Source organism: Leuciscus leuciscus (assembly GCF_965113295.1).
Source record: "Leuciscus leuciscus genome assembly, chromosome: 9".
In the NCBI taxonomy this organism is placed as follows: domain Eukaryota; kingdom Metazoa; phylum Chordata; class Actinopteri; order Cypriniformes; family Leuciscidae; genus Leuciscus; species Leuciscus leuciscus.
The window spans coordinates 9,055,777-9,079,623 of record NC_138733.1 but is presented as its reverse complement, the minus strand read 5'-3'; the positions used below and the strand labels follow the sequence as shown (position 1 = coordinate 9,079,623).

The window sequence follows — 23,847 nt, the reverse complement described above, 5'->3', positions numbered from 1 at the left end:
AGTCCCCTCACTTCTTGATACAATTTTGGTGGAATCCTATTATACCGTTCTCTAATTGGAGCTACATCGCCTGTTGGTATCACATGCAACACCCTATCAGTGTACCCATAATCCTCCTCATGTTCTGAGAAGACCTTCTGATGCTTGGATAACAATTTAGCAATCATCTCTTGTTGTTCAGTACTAAATTGTAGTGGGTCTAATGGGACAGTCACAGACCGAAACACCTGTTCTTGTTCTACATCCTGCACTCTATTCTGCCTCACCCCCACCTCCACGGTCTCATCATCCAACGATCTTAACTCTACATCTCCTTGCCGACTTGGACACAACTCAACCTCAAAAATCTGCCCTATTCGACAGCGCTGAAAAAGAGTCACTGGGGCTGTAGAAAGATTTAGAATTCGGACCATAACTCTACCCTTTGAAACTGTGCTCAATGATCTAGCTACCAATAACCGACCCGGCAATACATCTTGACAAGGTTCTACTAAACCCACATAATCCTTCCTGTCAGGTCGTAAACGTGCACATGCCTCTATCACTACCTCTGACTGTGCTGGTATTATCTTTCGTTTTCCCTGCGACCAGTAAATTGAACTTATCTGTCCTGACTCATCAGCAAACTTTAAAAGATCTTCACACACCGAAAACATCTGATGCCACACCTTAACCTGCACTTCACCTTCTGCCCCTACACAACCATCCCCAGTCTGTGTCATCAGAAAATCTCTACACTCCTTAATCACATTCATGCCAATTAGTCCTGGGTACAATGATCCATTTGAGTCTTTAACAATCAACACTCCCCTTTTTGGTATAACTTTCCCACATATATTCAAATCCACCTCAATATATCCAATATACGGAATCGTTAACCCATTAGCAGCTACCAAATTGAACTTTTGAATTGGTGGGTACATTGTTGGTCCTCTAGTCTCAAAATATTTTTAAAAATAGCTTTCGGTCAATGTAGTCACTTGTGAACCTGTATCAATCAAGCAAGGCGTTTTAACCCCCTGTATCACCACTTCCACAACTGGACATTGTCCTATTAAATGATCTTTCTTTTCTGATTGGCCACTACCCAATATACCCACTGATTGGGCCTGTACAGTGGGTTCTAGAAGTTTAAAGGCCCCTGTGCTCCCTCTGCAACTCCACAACGTCTTTCAATATGCCCAACTTGTTTGCAACGTCGGCAGATAGGTCTTCCCTGATGGTCAAATTGATCTGAACTTCTTCGACCCCTCCTTAACTCATACCTAGATCTTGCATTATCACTACTTGGCAATAAGTGCTGAACTCCTTCACGAACTTCCTTAATCATTCCAGCAACCATTTCCTTTATTTCTCCTTTTAACTGCAAAAAGACCTCCTGTTTAATCTCCTCTACCAATTTCGTTGTATCGGGGGCTGGTTTTAACTGTACTGTTGCAGCTACTGCTTGCCTTACCTCCCCAAACTCCTCTGCTCGTGGATTGCTTCTTGTTTGACTTCTACAAAAGAACTATCAGGAGCTGCCCTGACCATACCCCGAAGTTCCCTACGCAATCCTACATCACAGAGTCCCAAAATAAATTGGTCACGTAAAACATTACCCATAATGGTGCCATCACCCCTATTCTCCAACCGATTACTCAATTCTTGAAGTGCCAAGGCAAACTGCCTAACATTCTCATCTGTCCTTTGTTTATGAGTAAAAAATTGGGCACGAAGGGTTGCAAGGGGGACAATATCTCCATAAATGCTTTTCAAAAATGACAATATCTGATCAGCTGTCGTACGCTGTGCTGTTGGCAAGGCTAACACTTCCCTCTTTGCTTCCCCATCAAGATTACCTATTATAGCAGAAACCTTTTGCACCTCAGAAAAAGGGTATATATTAAACATTGATGTCTGCATATTATACCAATCCTGAAAATTATTCCCCTGTACCATTTGATCTCCATTAAATTTTTGACACCAAGGTGTCCCCATCATCATTGGAAACATAAACATATTTGCATTTGTTGCTTGATTCTGAGCCATATCAGGTGAACCATCTACTCTCTGCTGCCCCTCACTAGATGTAGAAGGCAACTGTACTGATGGTTGTGCAGTTGACATTTTCCTGGTTATTGCCCACAGTCCAGACTGACAAAACTACGCCAAGTTGTAACCACCCCACTTTGTAGAGTGATCTACAGGTTCTCTACTGGACCAATGATTTTCTGTGGCTCAATAACCAAGGAAAACACTCAAATACACAAGTTCTTAGATATAAATATAACAATTTTATTTTTGAACAAGCATAGTATTAAAACCCAGGGGGGGACAGCAGGTTGATGCAATAACAGGTACCATTCTAATCATGTATTTGTAATTAATGATAACATTTAATCAATAAGCTTAAAGATAAATAAAGCATCAATCAAACAGGACAATACCCTCGGGAGTTATATGACACGACAACTCTTAGATTCATAAATCATGTTCATAACTTCATTACAGCAGACGCATGCGCCTCAGATGCCGACACACTTCTTAAACTATAGGTGTTACTACGGGCGTGCATTTGCTCTGGGTTTGCGTGCCTCAAAAAATCGGCGTACAAATACTCCATGTGGTCAGATCTGTGGCTCATATACATCGTCCACCTTATCACATTCGACAGTTAGCCTATACTTTAAAGGAACTGTATCGATTGACATGTCCTTTATAAAGCTAGTCGGATTGGGAGAACAAACCAGCTAGGTTTTAGGCTTCTAATTAGGTTAGTTGAAGTAGTTTATTATCAGCGGCGATGTTTAAACATTTGTCACTGCGAAGAGGAATGCGTAAAATGTCGCGCGAGGACTTCATGGATGAATCGAGCGAGTTGGTGAATCATTTTCACTCAAAGGAACCGATTCGCTGCAATGAACTTTTAAACGTAAGCCAACCAAGACCCGCCTACATTTCTCTCCTCTCATCTCCTCTCTTCTCCTGCTCGCAGTTCTAGTTCTCCAGCTTTCAACAAGTTATGTGCGGCGCTTAGTCAAATGTGATCTGAGGATAAAATAATCAGCTGGATCTGCCGGTTAACGGTTATTACAGCTTTCTTCTTGATTGGATTTATTATTGGTGAGTTTCTCTACCTTAATACGTATTTTTGATTATGTGCAATGCCTCTCTCGCGAGACAGGTTGTTTTTTTAGCAGTGGCGGCGCCAGGGAGGAGCTATGGTGCTGCAGCTCCCCCTATAATAGCCATAGCACCTGCATGCCCAGGCCAGCACCCCCAATAATTGTCTGTAATTTTTTATATTTATATTTTAATGTCATGTTTGAATAGTCTTTTTCATGTTGTTAAAAATAGGAATTAAATAATAATTTAAAAATCGCGAGCGGGCGCGGGCGCCGTGAGCGCTGAGCAAGCAGGAACGAGTAACGTTAGTGAGTTGTCGTCGAAAAAGATGGATAAAGCAAAAAAGCTGTCGGGGACTAAAAATAGAAAAAGAAAGAGGGAAAAGGAGATGGCATGTCAATTGATGCGACAGCAGCTAATTAAGTGGATGGTAAAAGGCTACAGGTAGGATTTTGTGTGACATCCAGGCATGTAGGCTACTGGCCATCGGGACTACCGGGAGATTCCCGGTGGGCCGACGTTCTTTTTGGGCCGATACATCTCTTTTTTTTTTTTTTTTTTTTTTTTTTTTTTTTTGTCTTAACGGCCCATAAACGACGCCGTACTTCGGCGGCCCATTCGTTTTGTTTAGTTTAATTGGCGGCGCATGGGTTAGTGCCGGTGTTACAATATATTCAGTTCCTGAAATATTTGGTTCCAATGGGTGGAGCTACCATGAATATTTACGAGACCATAGCGTGGGCGGGGCGACAAATACAAGCGAGTGGAAGAGTAGTATGAAGCTGCAGACTCGGAGCCTGCATCTACAGTCCCGCACCCAGAGTCCCGCATTCTCAGACCCCTCAGCGCCTCCTATCAAATTGGATCGGATAAACATTTGAAGAACTTAAGCCGAAACGTGAGTATCGTCAATTTTATTTAGCGAATCATACTCATTCGATTTCTTTTTTAATCAAACTACTTTATAGCTCATCGATACACCAACATATGAATAGTCCATTTAATATTTAGTTTGTAACAAAATTTGAGCCGTTAATGTAGGCTATGTTTTTTTGCCGAAAATATTTTGATAGCTAACGTTAGCCTTTAACCTTGGACTTTTTGTAGACAAGCCATTGTAAAAATTTGATTAAAATTAGTTGATATAAAGTAGACCAATTAAATACATTTAAGTGTGTTAATATTAATTATTTTACTTTATATAATTTATGTAGACTACTTAAATTAGTTTTTATTAAACGTAAGTATTAAAATTAATCAATATTAATTTAACTGTGATATGAAGTTGTTGCCAGCCATTTACAACTCATACAATTGCCTAATAATCAAATTTATTATGCCTTCACTATGTATTAACCAGTCTATATTAACATATGAGCTAGAATGTGTCATTTGGCCTTTTGTTTGGGTTCCTTCTTTTAATTTGTATTGACTGAAATGTTTTATATATTAATTAATTTATTTATATGGACAGGCCATCATTCATGGCCTATATGAGATGCAGGCATTATCCTAGCAGGAGGCTGAGGAGGTGTTCCTCTGTGGCCCTATTCACTCTAGGAATGCTTTGTAATTTGCATTTGCAAAAAAATATATTATTTATTATTACACAATATTTTTGACAATGGCATTCATCTTTTATTTTAGTGAAGTTGAGGAATTTGACAGTGATTGCAAAAAAAGGAAAAAAGGAGCATTCGCCCACCAGAAAGTAATTATTATGTATTTACATTACATTTTACATTTATTCATTTAGCAGAATGAGGAGGTTTTTTTTAATGCAATTAAAGACGAAAAGTAAAGTCACTAACACAAGTCTTTCTTCCTTTTTTCTTTGCTTTGTCCTGTTTACAGCAAGATGATGTTTAGGTGATCGTTAAATAAAGTACAGAATTGTTTATTATTGGTGTTTTGTCTATTCTTATTTGAGTTTTGCTTTGCATTCAAAATATCAAAAATGTTAGCAATGTTAGGTTTTGTAATGTTAGCAAGGTATAATGTTAATTAGACCATTATAGGTTGAACTGAAAGAAAAATTCGAATTTGAATAAAAAAAAAAAAACATTGTAGCAATATTGTAGCAATATAATATCACATAATATTTTTCAGAAGATACTTCAATCTGTAATTGTATCACTTCCATCAGTAATTTTCTTTCAATTTCACCCACGCTCAAAAAATAACTAAGGGGTAATTTGTTAGTCAGAGAACACAATGAGTTTTTTTGGCATATGCATTAAGCAGGGAACGCAAATATTTATTTGGATAACTTAAAATAAAACGAGACCGTAATATAATATTGCATCCTATTGTTTTCAATGGCATTTGGATTAGGGTGTTATACGATCTTTGAAACAGCAGGAGGCGCTGAGGGGTCTGAGAATGCGGGACTCTGGGTGCGGGACTGTAGATGCAGGCTCCGAGTCTGCAGCTTCATAATGTTGGAGTGGAACGGAAATTATTAGCGTGAGCGCCTGCTCGTTTTGTTTTATGGATTATTTATTTCAAACAGGTAATAAAGATGAACGAAGTTAATCTTAAACTACTCGTATATATTTTATAAATAATTCATCGTTTTGTAGCATGTGTTTCAGTACTCTGAGTTTACCTGAACTGAACTAATCCTCTAGAAAGCGTTGCAAGACCTACAATAAAGGCATATTTCTCCAAATTTTCCCAGATTAGTTGTTGCTGACATTATAGAACTGTTCGTTTCTCTTGAATTACTGAGATTAGGATTTTTAAAGGTGTGTGATTGCTGGTTAAATAAATATTTACAAATATATTCTTGTGTCTTTATTCTGTCTTTCAAAGTTGTCTGCATATTATTCAAATAGCCTTTAAATTATAGGCTGATAGCTCAAGACGACATAAGAACTTGGAGTTGCATGCTTTGGATGTTGCTTTATACTGACTCAACTGAAAATCTTTTTGATACACAACCTTTACTTTATCAAAGGTTATCATAAATGTTAAGCTTCAGATGCATTAACAGTTGTTTTCTCTAGCAATGCTTTAGAACAGTGGTCAAATTAATTGATAATAATGACTAACCATTAATCATAAAAATTAGGCCTACATCTTATCAGTTTAGTAATGTTATCATTCTTATGTAATCTTTTTGTAAACAAGTGAACAGAAAAACACACTGGTGTAGAAGGCATGGGTATACCAAAATATTAAGGAAAGGTATATTTATAAATACATATTTGAATAATATAGTAAACATTTTATTAGTCCTGCTGTATTAATTTTCTCTTGTCTAACATTCTTGTTTTTATAGCTGAATTTGAATAAAATATGTAATTTTAAGACACTGTATCTTACTATAAAAATAATTTCGAGTTAATGAATGAATGCTTTAAAAAAAACTCAATAAATGCTTTAAAAAAAACTCAATAATTTTTTCACAGAAATATGTTGAGGCAGATGTTTTTGTTTATCAATTTTAAACAGTCTAGATCATATTTAGGATAGGTAGATAACTTTATGCATATAGTTTTATATTATAAAAATTATATGTATTATATTCTTTAACTGAGAATACTTTTTAATTATATGTCCATATCCCACCACACCTGAGAAACTGACCTCTATTTCTGACCTCTATGTCTGTGCAATTTACTATTGTACACAGCTTTGGCCAATAAATAATTGGTTCAGTACATATAGTTTGTGAAGCATTCAACATCCAGTTAGCTATGGTGATGTTTTAAAATAATAACGAGTCTCAACCACAATTCATATACATAACCTACCCATCTTTGTTGAATTTGTCACTTGGGCTGTCAATATAAGGAAATGTTTAAAACCTTGTATGAATTGAAAGAAAATCTGGAAAGGTTCCTCATGGTGTTTCTAAATTTTTTTTTAAATATGTCCTTCTTAGAAGGGCACATAACTTCACAATGAGAGGTGAGTTAAGTAACACTTAGTGATTTCTGTCTCTTCATGATCAAAACATACTACTTTTAGATGAAGTCTTATTCTAATCTATAGTATACAGTGAGGTTTTTATTTGCCCTAGATGCAAACACCCTTAATGTTGTACTCCCATGCATGATATCAGTGAAAGAAAATTTGAAATTTGGCATTGCCAAATAAAAAACTACATTAAATGAATCAATTTGCTAGAGTTTTGTCTCTGTTTTATTACAATTAAGTGCACTTACCTTTGGAATGGTAGTGATTCAAAACTACAAATTGCACAAACTGAGTATAAAATTACTTTAGTTGGACCTTGCTATGTATACATCAATACAATTGAAATAATTATCACTTAATTTGACCAATGTTCTAAAGCATTAAAACAACAGCAACTGAAGCTTAACATTTATGATAACCTTTGACAGTTGTGTATCAAAAAGATTTTCAGTTGAGTGTAAAGCAACATTCAAAGCATGCAACAACATGCAACTCCAAGTTGCCTATGTTGTCTTGAGCTATATCATCCTATAAAAGCTATTTCAATAATAGCCTATACAGACAACTTTGGGAGACAGAATCAAAACACAAGAATATATTTGTAAATATTTATTTAAACATGCAATAATAGACATTTAAAAAGCTTAATCTCAGTCATTCGTGAGAAACGAACAGTTATGAGTAGTTTAAGACAAAACGCGATCTGAGGCGCTCACGCTAATAATTTCTGTTCCACTCGCTTGTATACGCCCCGCCCATGCACGCTATGGTCTCGTGAATATTCATGGTAGCTCCACCCATTGGAACCAAATATTTCAGGAACCGAATATATTGTAACACCGGTGTAATGCATTGGTCAAAAAAAGTCAGCGTTAGTTTTTTTTCCTGACACCCCATGAAACACGTAGATCAGCGGCCCATTGGTTCTTTTCTTGATTGACACTGGGCTGGCCCAATCACATCTTTAATGTGAAGTAGAAATACTCTCTCAAGTATAGAAATTAGTACAAAACTAATTATGAAAGTTTCATTTATTTTTCAGTGCATTTGTTTTGCAATATATGGCTATACTATCATGGGATTAATATTATAACTATTATTATGTAGTAGTGTAATGTAGACTGACACTGTAACTAAAAGAGGTTTACATTTTTCTTTCTTTAATTTGCACACTGAATATGGGTTGGAGCTTTTAATTTTTAACTCTCAAAGTGCACCAGATTGATGATTGCCAAAATTGTTGCTGCATACCCCTCTGACACTGGGTAGTTGCGTCCCTGTCTATAGCCCCTGCGTCGAATACTTTTACATATATATACAGTATATATCTGCTTATAGTCGTGGAACGAGTATAGTTAATGCGGGCGTGTACGCATGTGTAGGCCTATACCAAGGGTGGTCCGATGCTAACTCCATAATGAAACGCCCCACAATTCAAAGCACCTTCTCTTAAGTGTTGAGCATCCCCATAGCACCTGCAACAGAAAATCTCTGGAGCCGCCACTGTTTTTTAGACTGTCCTTTGTGCATCATTTTGCCATAAAAACATGTTGATACAAAGTGGCCAAATATAGGGTTCGTTAGAAATAGCAACTCAAATGTTTATTAATTTTTCGTTGCTTATGGTCAAAATCAAATTGAGGTGTTTGATACCTGTTGGTCTCACCTGTCCAGATCTCCTGTGCTGCATTCCTCAGGTCTTGAATGTCTGGATTTAGGACAGGTGTGACTATACTGAGACCCCATAGATCTTTATTTAAATGCAGGTGTTTAAATACCTTTTATTTGGATAAATATGTTTACAGATAAACACAGTCTTGAAGAAATGTTCAAGGGTCCCACAACCATGAAATATCAGAGAATTTAAAGATCTGGGAAACTCATGGAAATAAATCAGTGATGTAGCCTATATTTATTTTCTGAATGCATTTTTTTGTGTGTGTAATTATGTTCAGCTCTAAATATTGCATTAGCTATAAATTGCTCTCTGTGAGTTAGATTCTTTCATAAACATGCTAAACCAAATCTACATGGAAAAAAAGTCATGAAAATCCATCAAATGGTGTGTGAACCCCGGATGTTTTGCTCACTTTGTTTATTGTTGCTTTCAATGATACATTACACAAAATAAAGGTTATTTTTGTAGAATTGGTGGTTCCATGAAGAATCTTTAACATTAATGGAACCTTTCCATTGTATAAAACATTCTTTAGATTCTTAAAATGTTCCTTACACTCGTTTCTTTGAAGAACCGTTCACTGAAAGGTTCTCTGGGGAACTCAAACTGGTTCTTCTATAGTTTTTCTGTGAAAAACCCCTTTAGGAACCTTTATTTTTAAGAGTGAGTGCATTCATGATGTTTAATTTTGAACAGACCTTCATCAAAAATTCCTCTTATGCACATTAAACAGAGGAATTGCTAATATTTCTCAGACCTGGTTTGGTGTAACGTGTGTGTTTCTCATCATCTTAGGCTGGTTTGCTCGACCTACTACTGTCAATCATGGACACGCGTCGAAAAGCTTCCTGCAAGACTTTCTGGATGAGATGCAAGCAGAGAATATTAAACACCATCTAGTCCTGATATTATTGAATGATATTAAGTGCATCTAAAACATAAGCTGGTGATACAACTGCATGTATTGTTGGCGGATTAAAGGTCATATAAATATAGGAGTTGCATCCTTTTTAGGTAATTTATGAACTAAAAGTGTTTATCTTTTTATTTTGTTTATTTAATAATAGTGTTTTTATTTAGTTAAGGGAAGAATGTTTTAATGTGGAATGAATATTAATGTTGTAATGTGAATGATATTTTTGGTGGGTTGATGTTGCAGCAGTTTTCTCATCCAAGACAAAGTTCTCCTGCGGGAGACATTATAAGTACTTTGACACACAGCCTGTTAGCCTAGTTGTCCTTCTCATTTGGAGAGGAGCCAGTCTAGATTATGTTTGTCTCATGTTTGTCATATATAGGAAGTTCACCAGGCTTCCACACCTGGCAGGAACGCAGCAGAATCTGGATCTGGCGGAGCAGATTGGAGCCGAGTGGATGGACCCGTATCTACAACGTGATTGGCTGGATCCGAGGAGCCAGGTGACATTACATTATCTGGTTTATTTTGGGGGTCTACTCTGTTTGAAAGTTTGCGTAGCTTTATTTTATACTATCTAGTTGAGTTTGGTTGTGTGTGTTCAGACCGGTACGTGATTCTGGGCGGCCATCGTGACGCTTGGGTTTTCGGAGGGATTGATCCCGTGTCAGGAGCTGCTGTGGTGCACGAGAACGTCAGAGCGGCTGGAAAACTCATGAAAAGAGGTGTGTGTCATCTCACCGTCTAGTTTAAGGCCCGTTTAAACAGGACACCATTATTGTGTTCTCAGTTTCTTTGGTGATGACCATGTGTTTGTGTCTCTGTGTGTGTCAGGTTGGAGGCCGAGGAGAACGCTGATCTTTGCCAGTTGGGATGCAGAAGAGTTTGGTCTGCTGGGATCCACAGAATGGGCAGAGGTACGAGTAAATAAATGAAAGAAGGAACAAATGAGTGACTGAATACATGAATCAATGTATTTTGATTGATTGAATGTAACTAATGATGAAATAAATGAATGATTGATTTGATTGATTTAATGAGACAATGCCTGAATGAATCATTGAATATATGAAAAAATTGCACAAAAGAATGAACTGTAAGGCCCGCTATATTGGCCCAATCTGCCGGTTCGCCAATACACGGGGAAGGTTGTCACGTGTTCTGTCCTCACTCATGCAAAGTATTTGTTGGTTAAATTTGCAATACATTAATCATGTACTCATTCGTTAATTCATCTGACTCCATAAATGAAAGGTTTTAATAATATCTGTGCCTCACTAAAAGTGAGCGAATGTTTGACTATTCCTTTTAACCATTAAATAAACAATGTCAAACCCAGTTGGAATAATCACATTGTAGCAATTTAATATTTCAGATATCAGAGATCAATTCCACAATCAATTCAAATATCTAGAACATGGTTATACATTGGTTACACCAAAGAATCTTACCCAGCTTGTACCTGAGATAGAGAGAGAGAGAGAGAAAGGGAAAGAGAGAGAGAGAGAGAGAGAGAGAGAGAGACCACAATAGGGTTTCAGCACTTCGTGCTTGAACCCCTAAAAATCAGCACAATTACAATAGGGTTTCAGCACTTATATTTTAATATTTTTTATAATATTTTTTATAATTTAATATTTCAGATATCAGAGATCAATTCCACAATCAATTCAAATATCTAGAACATGGTTATACATTGGTTACACCAAAGAATCTTACCCAGCTTGTACCTGAGATAGAGAGAGAGAAAGGGAAAGAGAGAGAGAGAGAGAGAGAGAGAGAGAGAGAGAGAGAGAGAGAGAGAGAGAGAGAGAGAGAGAGAGAGAGACCACAATAGGGTTTCAGCACTTCGTGCTTGAACCCCTAATAATAAAAATCTTTACAAATACAATAGGTGTTCAGCACTTCGTGCTTGAACCCCTAATTAACAAGTCAATGAACAAAGAAAGTTAAAGCAAGTGCAAAAAGAGCACAACAAGTAGTAAGTATAAACCTGAGAAACGTAGCTCATCTGAACATACTGAGAGAAAGACCTTCCGTCAAGACATGACAACTGGTTGCCGAAAGAAAGTAACATAATATTATGTGAACAAAAAACACAAGCCGTAATAATACAGACGCATCATCCGTAGAAGTGATGGTGACTGGTAATCGAAAACTTCGATAAAGATTGTAAAGTTCGTCGACGATAAACTGGTCCGCTAAAGGGAGTTATGATCGTAAAAGAAAGTCCGAGTCTTCTTTTTTTTAATTAATTTTTCAGCAGACGCAGGCAAACAGATCTTAGTACCATTAATGAGAATCCTCAGGCGCGTGCACCGACGTAGTAGGAAGCTTTTCCAGCTGCGTGTGCTTCTTCTACCATAGGCCACAACTTCTTCCATCTTTCTCTGTCCAGTGGAGTAAGGTCTTCCATAAACCGCATCCCATTGTCCTTTAGATAAGCCGAAGACTTCGCTGCCTTCCACACAGCATCCCTGATAATGCGCGAGGTAAACTGCACTATTACAGCACGAGGGACAGACTTGTTGCCAATTTCATTTGGCTTTTTCCCCAATCTGTGAACTGAGTCTATAGCAAAGGAGAATGTGCCCTTCCCTTCAGGATATGTTTGTTCACATATGCGGATGACTTCATCCCTGATGTTCTCCTTTTCTAGAACCCCTCTCAGCCGAAGATTCCAGCGCCTCGAATATCTCTCCATGTCTGCTAAACGAGTTTCACACGTCTCAATTCGCTGCTCGCCGCGTTGCAACCGAGAAGCTAGGTGGTCAACCTTCACTTTCATATCTTTGACTTCAGCAGAGACAAAGTCCACAGTCTTTTTCAAGCCCTCAATTTTCATAGCATTGTTACTCACCAACTTTTCAAGAGAATCAGAGCGCTCGTTGATCAGTGATGAAATGGATGATAGCATCGCGACCACATCTTCCAAAGTTTCCATTTTTCCTTTCTTAGAAACAGGCTTAGTTGACGTGTCGGGAAGATGAGTTAAGCAAAGAGTATCCAGAGTGTGTCCAGGACCGGGATCAGTAACGGCAGAAAGTGCGTAATCGTGCATATCTACGGATACATCCATCATACTTTTCGCCCGTTCTTTACGTTTTCCAGCACTTTTTGGCATAATTATTCCACAATTACATCATTAATAAAACACACAATGGATGTGTAAGGTAAGGTAAGGTTTACATGAGTTATAATAGTTTTTTGTCAGCAGAGCGACTAATAGTTATCTTAACATGCCGCCATCTTGGATCGGATCCCTCAGGCTGCAGTTTCAGGCATAGATATACATAATAAAGGCACATCCTCTGTCCTAACCCTAACCCAAAGAGTATCCGATTGTTAAGTCTGACGTCACGCGTGACGTTTAGCCTTTTCCGGGTCCGAGCGCTCCTCTCGTCCAGAAATAACAATGGTGGAACCTGTAAATTTATTTACGACCACGTCCTTCTTAGTGAGGCACCCTTGGCGGTCAAAAAGGGTTTAAATTCCTTTAACACCAACAGAGTGGTTAGTGTAGCTCATCATTAATTAAGGGTAGAGTCCAGGCATCAATGAAAAAGAAGATTTACGAGGTTGAAGTGAGTTAGCTCGGGACACGGGACACAGCACTGCGGCATTGTAAAAACACTCAATAATAACCAAAACACTAGCGAAAGCGGTAGGTAGGTAGAGAGGACCTGGACTTTGGACCCGGAAAGAGTATTATCGGAGAGTGGTTACGTCACGACTTAACAACCGAATAGAAGCCCAAGAGGCGAAACTCTGTTGTGTTATGGGTAACAGTCTGTAGATGGCGCTGCGGAGGCGCGTCCGCCATTATGGACTGAAAGCTGCTGAAATCGTTAGCGCCAGTCAATGGCAAAATCAATGCCTCTTCTCTCACAAAAAGAAAAAAATACAAAAAAACGTCTCATACACAAATGCACACACAATAGATGGTGGTGTCTGATTAATTACTGAGATCTTGGCACCACTTACATTTTAGTACTGTTTATAGTTCATGTGTGCACTTCCTAGATTGCACATCTTTTTTGTACCTTTCCGCCTGTAATAGGACATTCATAGATTGTTTTTGTTCTTGCCATTGAAACGTTCACTGTGTGCACTTTCACTGAAGAGGTTGAAAAAACAAGTTGTTAATATTTTTGTGATATTCTATGTAAAAGATTAAATGTCTTTAGAAATGTTCATTTATAATTTTATTTATTTATTTATTTACTTATTTATTTTTCCAAATCATATATATGGTGATGTTCACTAATTTCAAAATCAACATTTGAATAAATATCTTATTACTGTGTGTCTGCCTATATATTATTTCATGAATTTCTGTTATTCATATAACAAGGAAAATGCATAATAGAACATAAATATTGATAGATTAAAGGTTTGCAGTAATTTTATAATTGTATCTTTGCAAACCATAAGTGGTAGCTAGGCTAATGAAGCCGATTCGGTGGGGGACATACCCTTACGAAAAAGTACTATAGGAATCTTATAGTATTTTGGGACAAAATATTATAGTAATCTTATAGGAATACGAGCCGCTTTAGTAATTCTATAGTAGTCTTATAGTCCTTCTATAGTAATATTTTGTCCCAAAATACTATTTTCCTAAGGGTAATTAGGCCATGCATAACCAACACATAAACGTAACATTTTCTGTCATTTAACGTCGGTCATCCTCATTAATGTATTTTAAATTGTTTTCATATTTAGATATGACGGCCAGAAAAAATTAAGTTATGTTAAGTTTTTGTTATGGTAAGTTTTTCAGTGCCATTGACTATTTTTCTGCGTTTTCCTTCAGTTTTCAGTCCATAATGGCGGCCGCGCCGTCACGTCATGGGGGCAACTGTTGCTATGGAGCGTTCTATTGAGTTTCGCCTCTTGGGCTTCTATACTCTTTGCCTAACCCTAACCCTTTATTATGTATATCTATGGTTTCAGAACCCCAGTTCCAGGACCAGACCTACCGAATTGGATGTTATGGCGGCTGCAGTTCTAGACCCAGTGGTTTAGTTACTTTGTACATAGTATCAAGATATTTAAACTCAGGAGTATTTTTTTTATAAATGTGATTTTTGATTCAAAATGCATCAGAGGTTAATTACAAAGTGTGTACACAAAGTGAGTCACAATTTTAAATTTAAACAAATTAATTTACACAAAATATAAATGAAAAATGTATATCAATCTTTAAACAACTGAAAAGTGGAGTAAGTCTTAGCTTCTTGAATTATACTGTATATTGATTAACCTCCTTAAGTTGAACTAATTAGCTCATTATCAGGTAAAGTAAAGATGGAATTAGCATATGCAGTCACTAAATTACAGCCAGATATTGTAAAGGTTGTAGAGAGGCAAGACTAGACTCAAGAATGATTCAAAAATGTATATTTATTTATATGTCATTTTTGCAATAACAACAACACCAAAAAGACCTCCTTTTCATCCGTCGCTGCACAGACAGAAGGGCTTCAACTCTGAGAGAGAGAATTAAATAAGAGACATTTGTTTAACATGTTCAACTGAAATATAAATCTCTGATGTAACACTTGTGCACTGTTGCAGTTGTAGAGAGAAAGCCGAACAGAATATTCATGTTACTGATGTCTAATTCCAAACTATATAAGAGCAATACCCACCAACTGAATGGTCTCACTTCTTTCCTCAATTGTTTGTACATTTTTCTGTTAAATTCTTCCACTTCACTGAAATAGTCATCAGAGAACAATCACGGTTGTGCTCACATAAATATCAGTAACAAAAGGTGCACTGGGCACTGTGCCGAAATAATATATAATCTGCTCTGACCTGTAATGATGATCCGGCCCAGAGAGGAAGATCCCGGAGGCACACATGATGGCCTATGGAAAGGGTTAATATAAATATACTATTACACCACTACTGAACAGCAAGCCAGTACACATGTGTCCATACACGAGTACGCTAGCATGCAGGAGCAGGACACACATCACATCACATGGTTCAGCATTCCTCTGGACAAAGAACACCACAGATGAACTGCACTTCATACTTAAGTATACATTTTATACTTAACTAATATGGTAAAACAATGAGTATTAAGCAAGTTTTACACTAATACAGTAAGCTACAGGTACATCTTACACACATCTTTTTAAGTTTAATTAATGTGCTGGCTAGATTTACTTATTATAGTCATTAAAACTCAACAAGGACTCATTAAATCATGGCCACGGATTAAGAACGTCGTAGTAATTAATAAAGCTAGCGCATGAATTCAAAATTTGTGGGAATTAATGATTAATTGATAGTTAGCAGCTCTCACTTTGGCTATATAAACTTTGCTTCGTTTAAACATTATAAAATAAAACTTAATTGAATATCGGTACTCACAGTCTGATTGGTGTCCATGTGGTCCATCTTAAATGAGTGTGTTTGGTTGGGTAGGCACAGGTCCTTCATCAGATCTGGAGTGTGTGTGTGTGTGTCCAGGCGCAGGTCCTTCATCAGATCTGGATACGGCCTGGATCCGACGGACTGCGGTAAACCTCGGGATAAACAGAGAGACTAATATTAGCGTAGACGCCATTCTTCTTATGATGTAACGAATACATCAGGATTTATGGGAAGTGTTCCCAGTTCTGGCTGACCTAATCTATCTAGTCTATAATGTGTTATGTGTATGCTACTGTAGGTCAAAGAGATGTGTCTTTAGTCTAGCTTTGAACTGACAAAGAGTGTGTCTGCTTCCCGGACAATGTTAGGAAGACTGTTCCAAAGTTTTGGTGCTAAATAGGAAAAGGATCTACCGCCAGCAGTCGATTTAGATATTCTAGGTATTATCAACTGGCCGGAATTTTGAGATCGCAATAGACGTGAAGGACTATAATGCGTTAAGAGCTCGCTCAAGCACCGCGGAGCTAAACCATTTAGTGCTTTGTAAGTAATCAGCAATATTTAAAAATGTACACGATGTTTAATAGGGAGCCAGTGCAGTGTTGACAGAACTAGGCTAATATGGTCATACTTCCTGGTTCTGGTAAGAACTCGAGCTGCTGCGTTTTGGACCAGCTGTAGTTGGTTTATTAAGCGTGCAGGGCAACCACCCAGTAGAGCATTACAATAATCTAGCCTTGAGGTCATGAACGCATGAACTAATTGTTCCGCATTTGTCAATGAGAGCATATGACGTAATTTAGATATATTTTCAAGATGGAAAAATGCGGTTTTACAGATACTAGACACGTGACTTTCAAATGAAAGATTGGTATCAAAGAGCTCACCCAGGTTCCTAACCGACGACGAAGACTTAAAGGGATAGTTCACTTTGAAATTAATTTTTGATATGTTTTAGCTTACCTCAAGGGCATCCAAGATGTAGGTGTCTTTTTTTCCGCAGTAGTTTCAATTTTGATATTTTTAGGTCAAACCGTTCTTGTCTGTCAGTCATATAATGCAGGTCTATGGTCACTGTCTCAAAGAGCATGCACAGAGTCCAAATTAAAACAATTCCCCATCGTCCAAATTAAACAATTCCCCATCGTAAGTACACATTGATGGCCCAAGACACGAAACGAGCGGTTTGTGTGAGAAAACGAACAGTATTTATATAGTTTTTACAACTTATACACAGACATTTCCAAGTGATCTGATCTGACGTGTACGCAGACTGGTGCATAGATATATACACTAGATGTCGCCTTAAAGACATTCGTTCCAATGAACTGCTGTAGACAAGGCGACATCTAGTGTGTATCTATGCACCAGTCTGCGCACACGTCAGATCAGATCACTTGGACGTGGCTGTGTATAAGTGGTAAAAACTATATAAATACTGTTCGTTTTCTCACACAAACCGCTCGTTTCGTGTCTTAGGCCATCAATGTGTACTTACAATGGGGAATTGTTTAATTTGGACGATGGGGAATTGTTTTAATTTGGACTCTGTGCATGCTCTTTGAGACAGTGACCATCGACCTGCATTATATGACTGACAGACAAGAACGGTTTGACCTAAAAATATCAAAATTGAAACTACTGCGGAAAAAAAGACACCTACATCTGCCCTTGAGGTAAGCTAAAACATACCAAAAATTTATTTCAAAGTGAACTATCCCTTTAAGAGAGCAGCCATCAAGTTTTAGACAGTATTCTGGGTTATTACGTGAGGACGTTTTTTGTCCAATAATTAGAATCTCTGTTTTTTCAGTATTAAGTAGTAGGAAATTACGAGTCATCCAATTTTTTATATCAGCTATACATTCCATTAATTTTGTGAATTGCTAAGTTTCGTCAGGGCGTGAAGAAATATACAGCTGAGTATCATCAGCATAACAGTGAAAACTAATGCCATGCTTCCTAATGATATCTCCTAAGGGTAGCATGTACAGAGTGAACAGCAACGGTCCTAGTACTGAGCCTTGTGGTACACCATACTGAACTTGTGATCGATGAGACATCTCTTCATTTACTGCTACAAACTGATAACGGTCAGATAAGTATGATTTAAACCATGCTAGTGCAATTCCACTAATGCCAACATAAATTTCGAGTCTATTTAAAAGAATGTTGTGGTCAATGATGTCAAATGCAGCACTAAGATCGAGTAACACTAATAGCGAGATACAACCACGATCGGATGATAAGAGCAAATCATGTGTGACTCTAATGAGAGCAGTCTCAGTACTATGGTACGGTCTAAATCCAGACTGAAAATCCTTGCAGATATCATTTCTTTCTAAAAAGGAACATAGTCCATGAGCCAGGGGGGTTGATCGGTATCATCGGGGGGGCAAATGCTACCGTTGTTTTTTGGCAAGGTATACACCCCTAGTACTAGAAAAATCATGATAGCAGTGCAGGGGTGGTAGCGAAATCACTTTTTTCAGCTCATGAAGTTACTAACCCCCTAAAATAAATCCGTTTTTGAAATCTGGTGTATATCTGGTTTAGGCTCATGCCAGGGATATTGTCAATAATCTATAATATGGTGCTTGGTATCGCTGGAAAGGGGACCTTTTAGGCTTTCATTTAAGCCCAGTACTGAATCTGTCTGACAAACACAGAGGTCACATGACTTTTCAAAGAGTTTCACGTCTTTGTAAACGAAAGTTTAATGCGCTTTAGGAAGGATTGTTCCAGTGCACATATGCAGCCATTCTGGAGGTGGGGGGGGAAGCGAAAGAAACCTACAATTCTCGGGACAGCAGCATGTGTCCAAATTTTAATCTTAACCGTTCTATTTCATCAGAAATAATCTGTAAACAGGGCTTTAAGTGTAAAATACCGAACTTGTCCTTTAAAGGGATAGTTCACTTTGAAATTAAATTTTGGTATGTTTTAGCTTACCTCAAGGGCATCCAAGATGTAGGTGTCTTTTTTTCCGCAGTAGTTTCAATTTTGATATTTTTAGGTCAAACCGTTCTTGTCTGTCAGTCATATAATGCAGGTCGATGGTCACTTGTCTCAAACAGCATGCACAGAGTCCAAATTAAACAATTCCCCATCGTCCAAATTAAACAATTCCCCATCGTAAGTACACATTGATGGCCTAAGACACGAAACGAGCGGTTTGTGTGAGAAAACGAACAGTTTTTATATCGTTTTTACCTCTTGAACTCAGCCACGTCCAAGTGATCTGAGAGCGCGGGCGGGTATAGATATATACAATAGATGTCGCCTTGGCAACGGTTTCGCAGTAGCCAAGGCGACATCTAGTGTATATTTCTATACCCGCCCGCTCTCTCAGATCACTTGGAAATGTCTGTGTATAAGTGGTAAAAACTATATAAATACTGTTCGTTTTCTCACACAAACCGCTCGTTTCGTGTCTTGGGCCATCAATGTGTACTTACGATGGGGAATTGTTTAATTTGGACGATGGGGAATTGTTTTAATTTGGACTCTGTGCATGCTCTTTGAGACAGTGACCATAGACCTGCATTATATGACTGACAGACAAGAACGGTTTGACCTAAAAATATCAAAATTGAAACTACTGCGGAAAAAAAGACACCTACATCTTGGATGCCCTTGAGGTAAGCTAAAACATACCAAAATTTAATTTCAAAGTGAACTATCCCTTTAAGAGAGCAGCCAGAAAAATAGAGCGCAACTGGAAGAAAACAAAACTAGACATATTTCGCGTTTCATGGAAATAGAGCCTGATTGCATACAGAGAGGCCTTAAAAGCTGCTAGATCTGCTTATTTTTCAACCCTATTACAAGAAAATAAACAAAACCCTAGGTATTTATTTGAAACAGTGGCTAAACTAATGAAAAATAAAGCTTCAAGCCCAGAAGTTTCCAAGCAGCACAGCAGTAATGACTTTATGAACTTCTTCACTTATAAGATTGATCATATCAGGGAGAAAATTATAACATCGTATCGCATCAGGCAGTGCATTGTAGTCTCCCTAAGGAAAAATTTGATTCATTCATTGCTATAGAAGAGGAAGAATTCGTTAAATTCATTAAATCATCTAAATCGACAACATGTATGTTAGACCCTATACCGACTAAGCTACTGAAAGAGATGCTTCTTAATATCATTAATTCATCTTTGTCATTAGGATACGTTCCAAAAACCTTTAAGCTGGTTATGATTAAACCGCTTGTTAAAAAAACGCAACTTGATCCTACAGAATTAGTCAATTACAGGCCGATCTCGAATCTACCTTTTCTGTCAAAGATACTAGAACAGGCGGTATCCTCACAACTATGTTTAGTCCATGAGCCAGGGCCCCAAATTTGGTCCATCGGTATCATCTGGGGGGACAAAGTCTCATAGTGATTTTTGGCAAGGTATACACCCCTAGTACTAGAAAAATCACGATAGCAGTGCAGGGGTGGTAGCGAAATCACTTTTTTCAGCTAAAATAAATTCCGTTTTTGAAATCTGGTGTATATCTGGTTTAGGCTCATGCCAGGGATATTGTCAATATTCTATAATATGGTGCTTGGTATCGTTGGAAAGGGGACCTTTTAGGCTTTCATTTAAGCCCAGTACTGAATCTGTCTGACAAACACAGAGGTCACATGACTTCTTTAAACCAGAAATAACACAATTTTTTCACAATTTCCGCCTAAACTGTATGCTTTCTTTTATCCCTGTGGCATGAAAGAACACCAGGGACACAAAACTCAACAACTTCAATACTCAAGGCACTCTGATGACTCAGAAAATGTATAATATACCCATACTATTTATTTGTGAGAGCCTTAAATTAGACTTGTGCAGCCAGCACAAGTCTTCAAAATAGAATAGAGCCAATAGAATGGACAAATAGAATACCCTATTAGTCCAGGGCCAAATGGCCTATTTATTCATGTACAGTTGTAATAAAAAGTAATTGTTTCAATAGTGTTGTCAACATAACACTTGTAAGTGGTTTAACAAAATGTTTCTATCATGTATTTTGATATTCACCCACTTTCAGTTAGGATGTCAGAAAGTGGCTCATGCACAGTTCATATGGATTTTTGGGCTCCAATAGTCCATATTGGACCCAAGAAACATATTTCTGGCCAAAGAGTCCTCGATCTTAGGCTTTCTATACATACTCATATACTCCTTCTGATGCTTCATAAGCCATATAGTCTGAACATTAACGCACAGACCACGGACGGCGCGCTGCGTGGAACTGTTGGTTCAGTTGACTGGTTATAACAACACTACCAACTATGCCATCTTCAATCAACTTCCATTGAGTTCCAGGGGTATTAAATGTAAGTACAAAATACTTTTTCTCTTGTGAATTGGTGGGGAATAGTAGCAGTAGCTAATGTAAGCTTGGTGTTTTTAGCAGGCTAGCTATCTTGCAGGTTAAACAGTGTAACAGTAACTGCTACAGTGCAGTCAGGGCTCTCAAGTGTCACGTGACAGTCATTCATATCGGTCTTTTGTCACGCCCGCTCGCCACACATTGTATTTCTCACGCGGAAAAACTATTTATAATATATTTAATATGCCGCAGCGCCCAAAATGTCTCTGGCCGCGCCAGTCTCATTATGGAACCGGCAGGAATCAATCGCTGTAAAAATAGAGAGATGAGCAGAGCAACTGAACCAACAATCTTTTCACAAAACTGACAAAACCTTGTCAAACTGTCAAAATCCATCAACATTCCGTGCATGAGCATATTTGGGTCCAATATGGACTTCTGTATGGCTGATGTAACATCAGAAAGAGTCAACGAGTATTTATGGAAAGGTCAAGTTTCAAGTACTCCTTGGTCAGAAAAAAATTCAGTATGTCAAATATGGACTTTTGTCAGGATGATATAACATCCGAATATATCAATCTGAATGTATAGTGTAATTCTTTTAGGGCTCTTTGGCCAGAAATATGTTCAGTAGGTCAAAAGGGGACCTCTGAATAGCTGATTTATCATCAGAAAGAGTCGATAACTTTATATCGTTTTAAAACTTTTGAGGACCCTTTGACCAGAAATAAGTTCAAAACGTCAGATATGGACATCTATATGGTTTATGAAGCATCAGAAGGAGTCTATGAGTATGTATAGAAAGCCCAAGATCGAGGACTCTTTGGCTAGAAATATGTATCTTGGGTCAAGAAAAAAATTCAGTGTGCACCACCACATTGCACACCAGAGCTAACTCCTTCCCATGCTCATTAAAGAGATAACATGTTGCATTGCATTGCACAAACGATCTAACGTTGTGCACTGAGGTTATGCACTTCTTGCATTTACATAATCATTTACTTATTCTGATGTTTTATCAGCCAGACAGCAGTCCATATTTGACCAAAATGTGCAATGCAATGCAACATGTTATCTCTTTAAAGGGATAGTTCACTTTGAAATGTAATTTTGGGATGTTTTAGCTTACCTCAAGGGCATCCAAGATGTAGATGTCTTTTTTTCCGCAGTAGTTTCAATTTTAGGTCAAACCGTTCTTGTCTGTCAGTCATATAATGCAGGTCGATGGTCACTTGTCTCAAAGAGCATGCACAGAGTCCAAATTAAAACAAAACGACGGGGAATTGTTTAATTTGGACTCTGTGCATGCTCTTTGAGACAGTGACCATAGACCTGCATTATATGACTGACAGACAAGAACGGTTTGACCTAAAAATATCAAAATTGAAACTACTGCGGAAAAAAAGACACCTACATCTTGGACGCCCTTGAGGTAAGCTAAAACATACCAAAATTACATTTCAAAGTGAACTATCCCTTTAAAGAGATAACATGTTGCATTGCATTGCACATTTTGGTCAAATATGGACTGCTGTCTGGCTGATAAAACATCAGAATAAGTAAATGATTATGTAAATGCAAGAAGTGCATAACCTCAGTGCACAACGTTAGATCGTTTGTGCAATGCAATGCAACATGTTATCTCTTTAATGAACATGGGAAGGAGTTAGCTCTGGTGTGCAATGTGGTGGTGCACACTGAATTTTTTTCTTGACCCAAGATACATATTTCTAGCCAAAGAGTCCTCGATCTTGGGCTTTCTATACATACTCATAGACTCCTTCTGATGCTTCATAAACCATATAGATGTCCATATCTGACGTTTTGAACTAATTTCTGGTCAAAGGGTCCTCAAAAGTTTTAAAACGATATAAAGTTATCGACTCTTTCTGATGATAAATCAGCTATTCAGAGGTCCCCTTTTGACCTACTGAACATATTTCTGGCCAAAGAGCCCTAAAAGAATTACACTATACATTCAGATTGATATATTCGGATGTTATATCATCCTGACCAAAGTCCATATTTGACATACTGAATTTTTTTCTGACCAAGGAGTACTTGAAACTTGACCTTTCCATAAATACTCGTTGACTCTTTCTGATGTTACATCAGCCATACAGAAGTCCATATTGGACCCAAATATGCTCATGCACGGAATGTTGATGGATTTTGACAGTTTGACAAGGTTTTGTCAGTTTTGTGAAAAGATTGTTGGTTCAGTTGCTCTGCTCATCTCTCTATTTTTACAGCGATTGATTCCTGCCGGTTCCATAATGAGACTGGCGCGGCCAGAGACATTGTGGGCGCTGCGGCATATTAAATATATTATAAATAGTTTTTCCGCGTGAGAAATACAATGTGTGGCGAGCGGGCGTGACAAAAGACCGATATGAATGACTGTCACGTGACACTTGAGAGCCCTGACTGCACTGTAGCAGTTACTGTTACACTGTTTAACCTGCAAGATAGCTAGCCTGCTAAAACACCAAGCTTACATTAGC

At 37.8% G+C, this 23,847-nt stretch overlaps 3 long non-coding RNA genes across 4 annotated transcripts; 2 read left to right on the top strand and 1 right to left on the bottom strand.

Moving 5' to 3' along the window:
- Positions 1-2,504: 2,504 nt before the first annotated feature.
- On the top strand, positions 2,505-10,114 carry LOC309506465. The gene is made up of 3 exons (XR_014208769.1): positions 2,505-3,105; positions 9,506-9,724; positions 10,009-10,114. It is a non-coding gene; the product is annotated as an uncharacterized lncRNA (long non-coding RNA).
- On the top strand, positions 4,746-5,011 carry LOC309506508. The gene is made up of 2 exons (XR_014208817.1): positions 4,746-4,819; positions 4,963-5,011. It is a non-coding gene; the product is annotated as an uncharacterized lncRNA (long non-coding RNA).
- Positions 10,115-15,012: 4,898 nt separating the features above from the next.
- Positions 15,013-23,818, bottom strand: LOC309506456. 2 transcript variants are annotated; one of them, XR_014208758.1, is made up of 5 exons: positions 22,618-23,818; positions 16,014-19,522; positions 15,450-15,502; positions 15,281-15,346; positions 15,013-15,118 (listed from the first exon to the last, which is right to left on the bottom strand). It is a non-coding gene; the product is annotated as an uncharacterized lncRNA (long non-coding RNA). The 2 variants fall into 2 exon arrangements; XR_014208759.1 differs by lacking the exon at positions 22,618-23,818 and having other exon boundaries at positions 16,014-20,337.
- Positions 23,819-23,847: the final 29 nt, after the last annotated feature.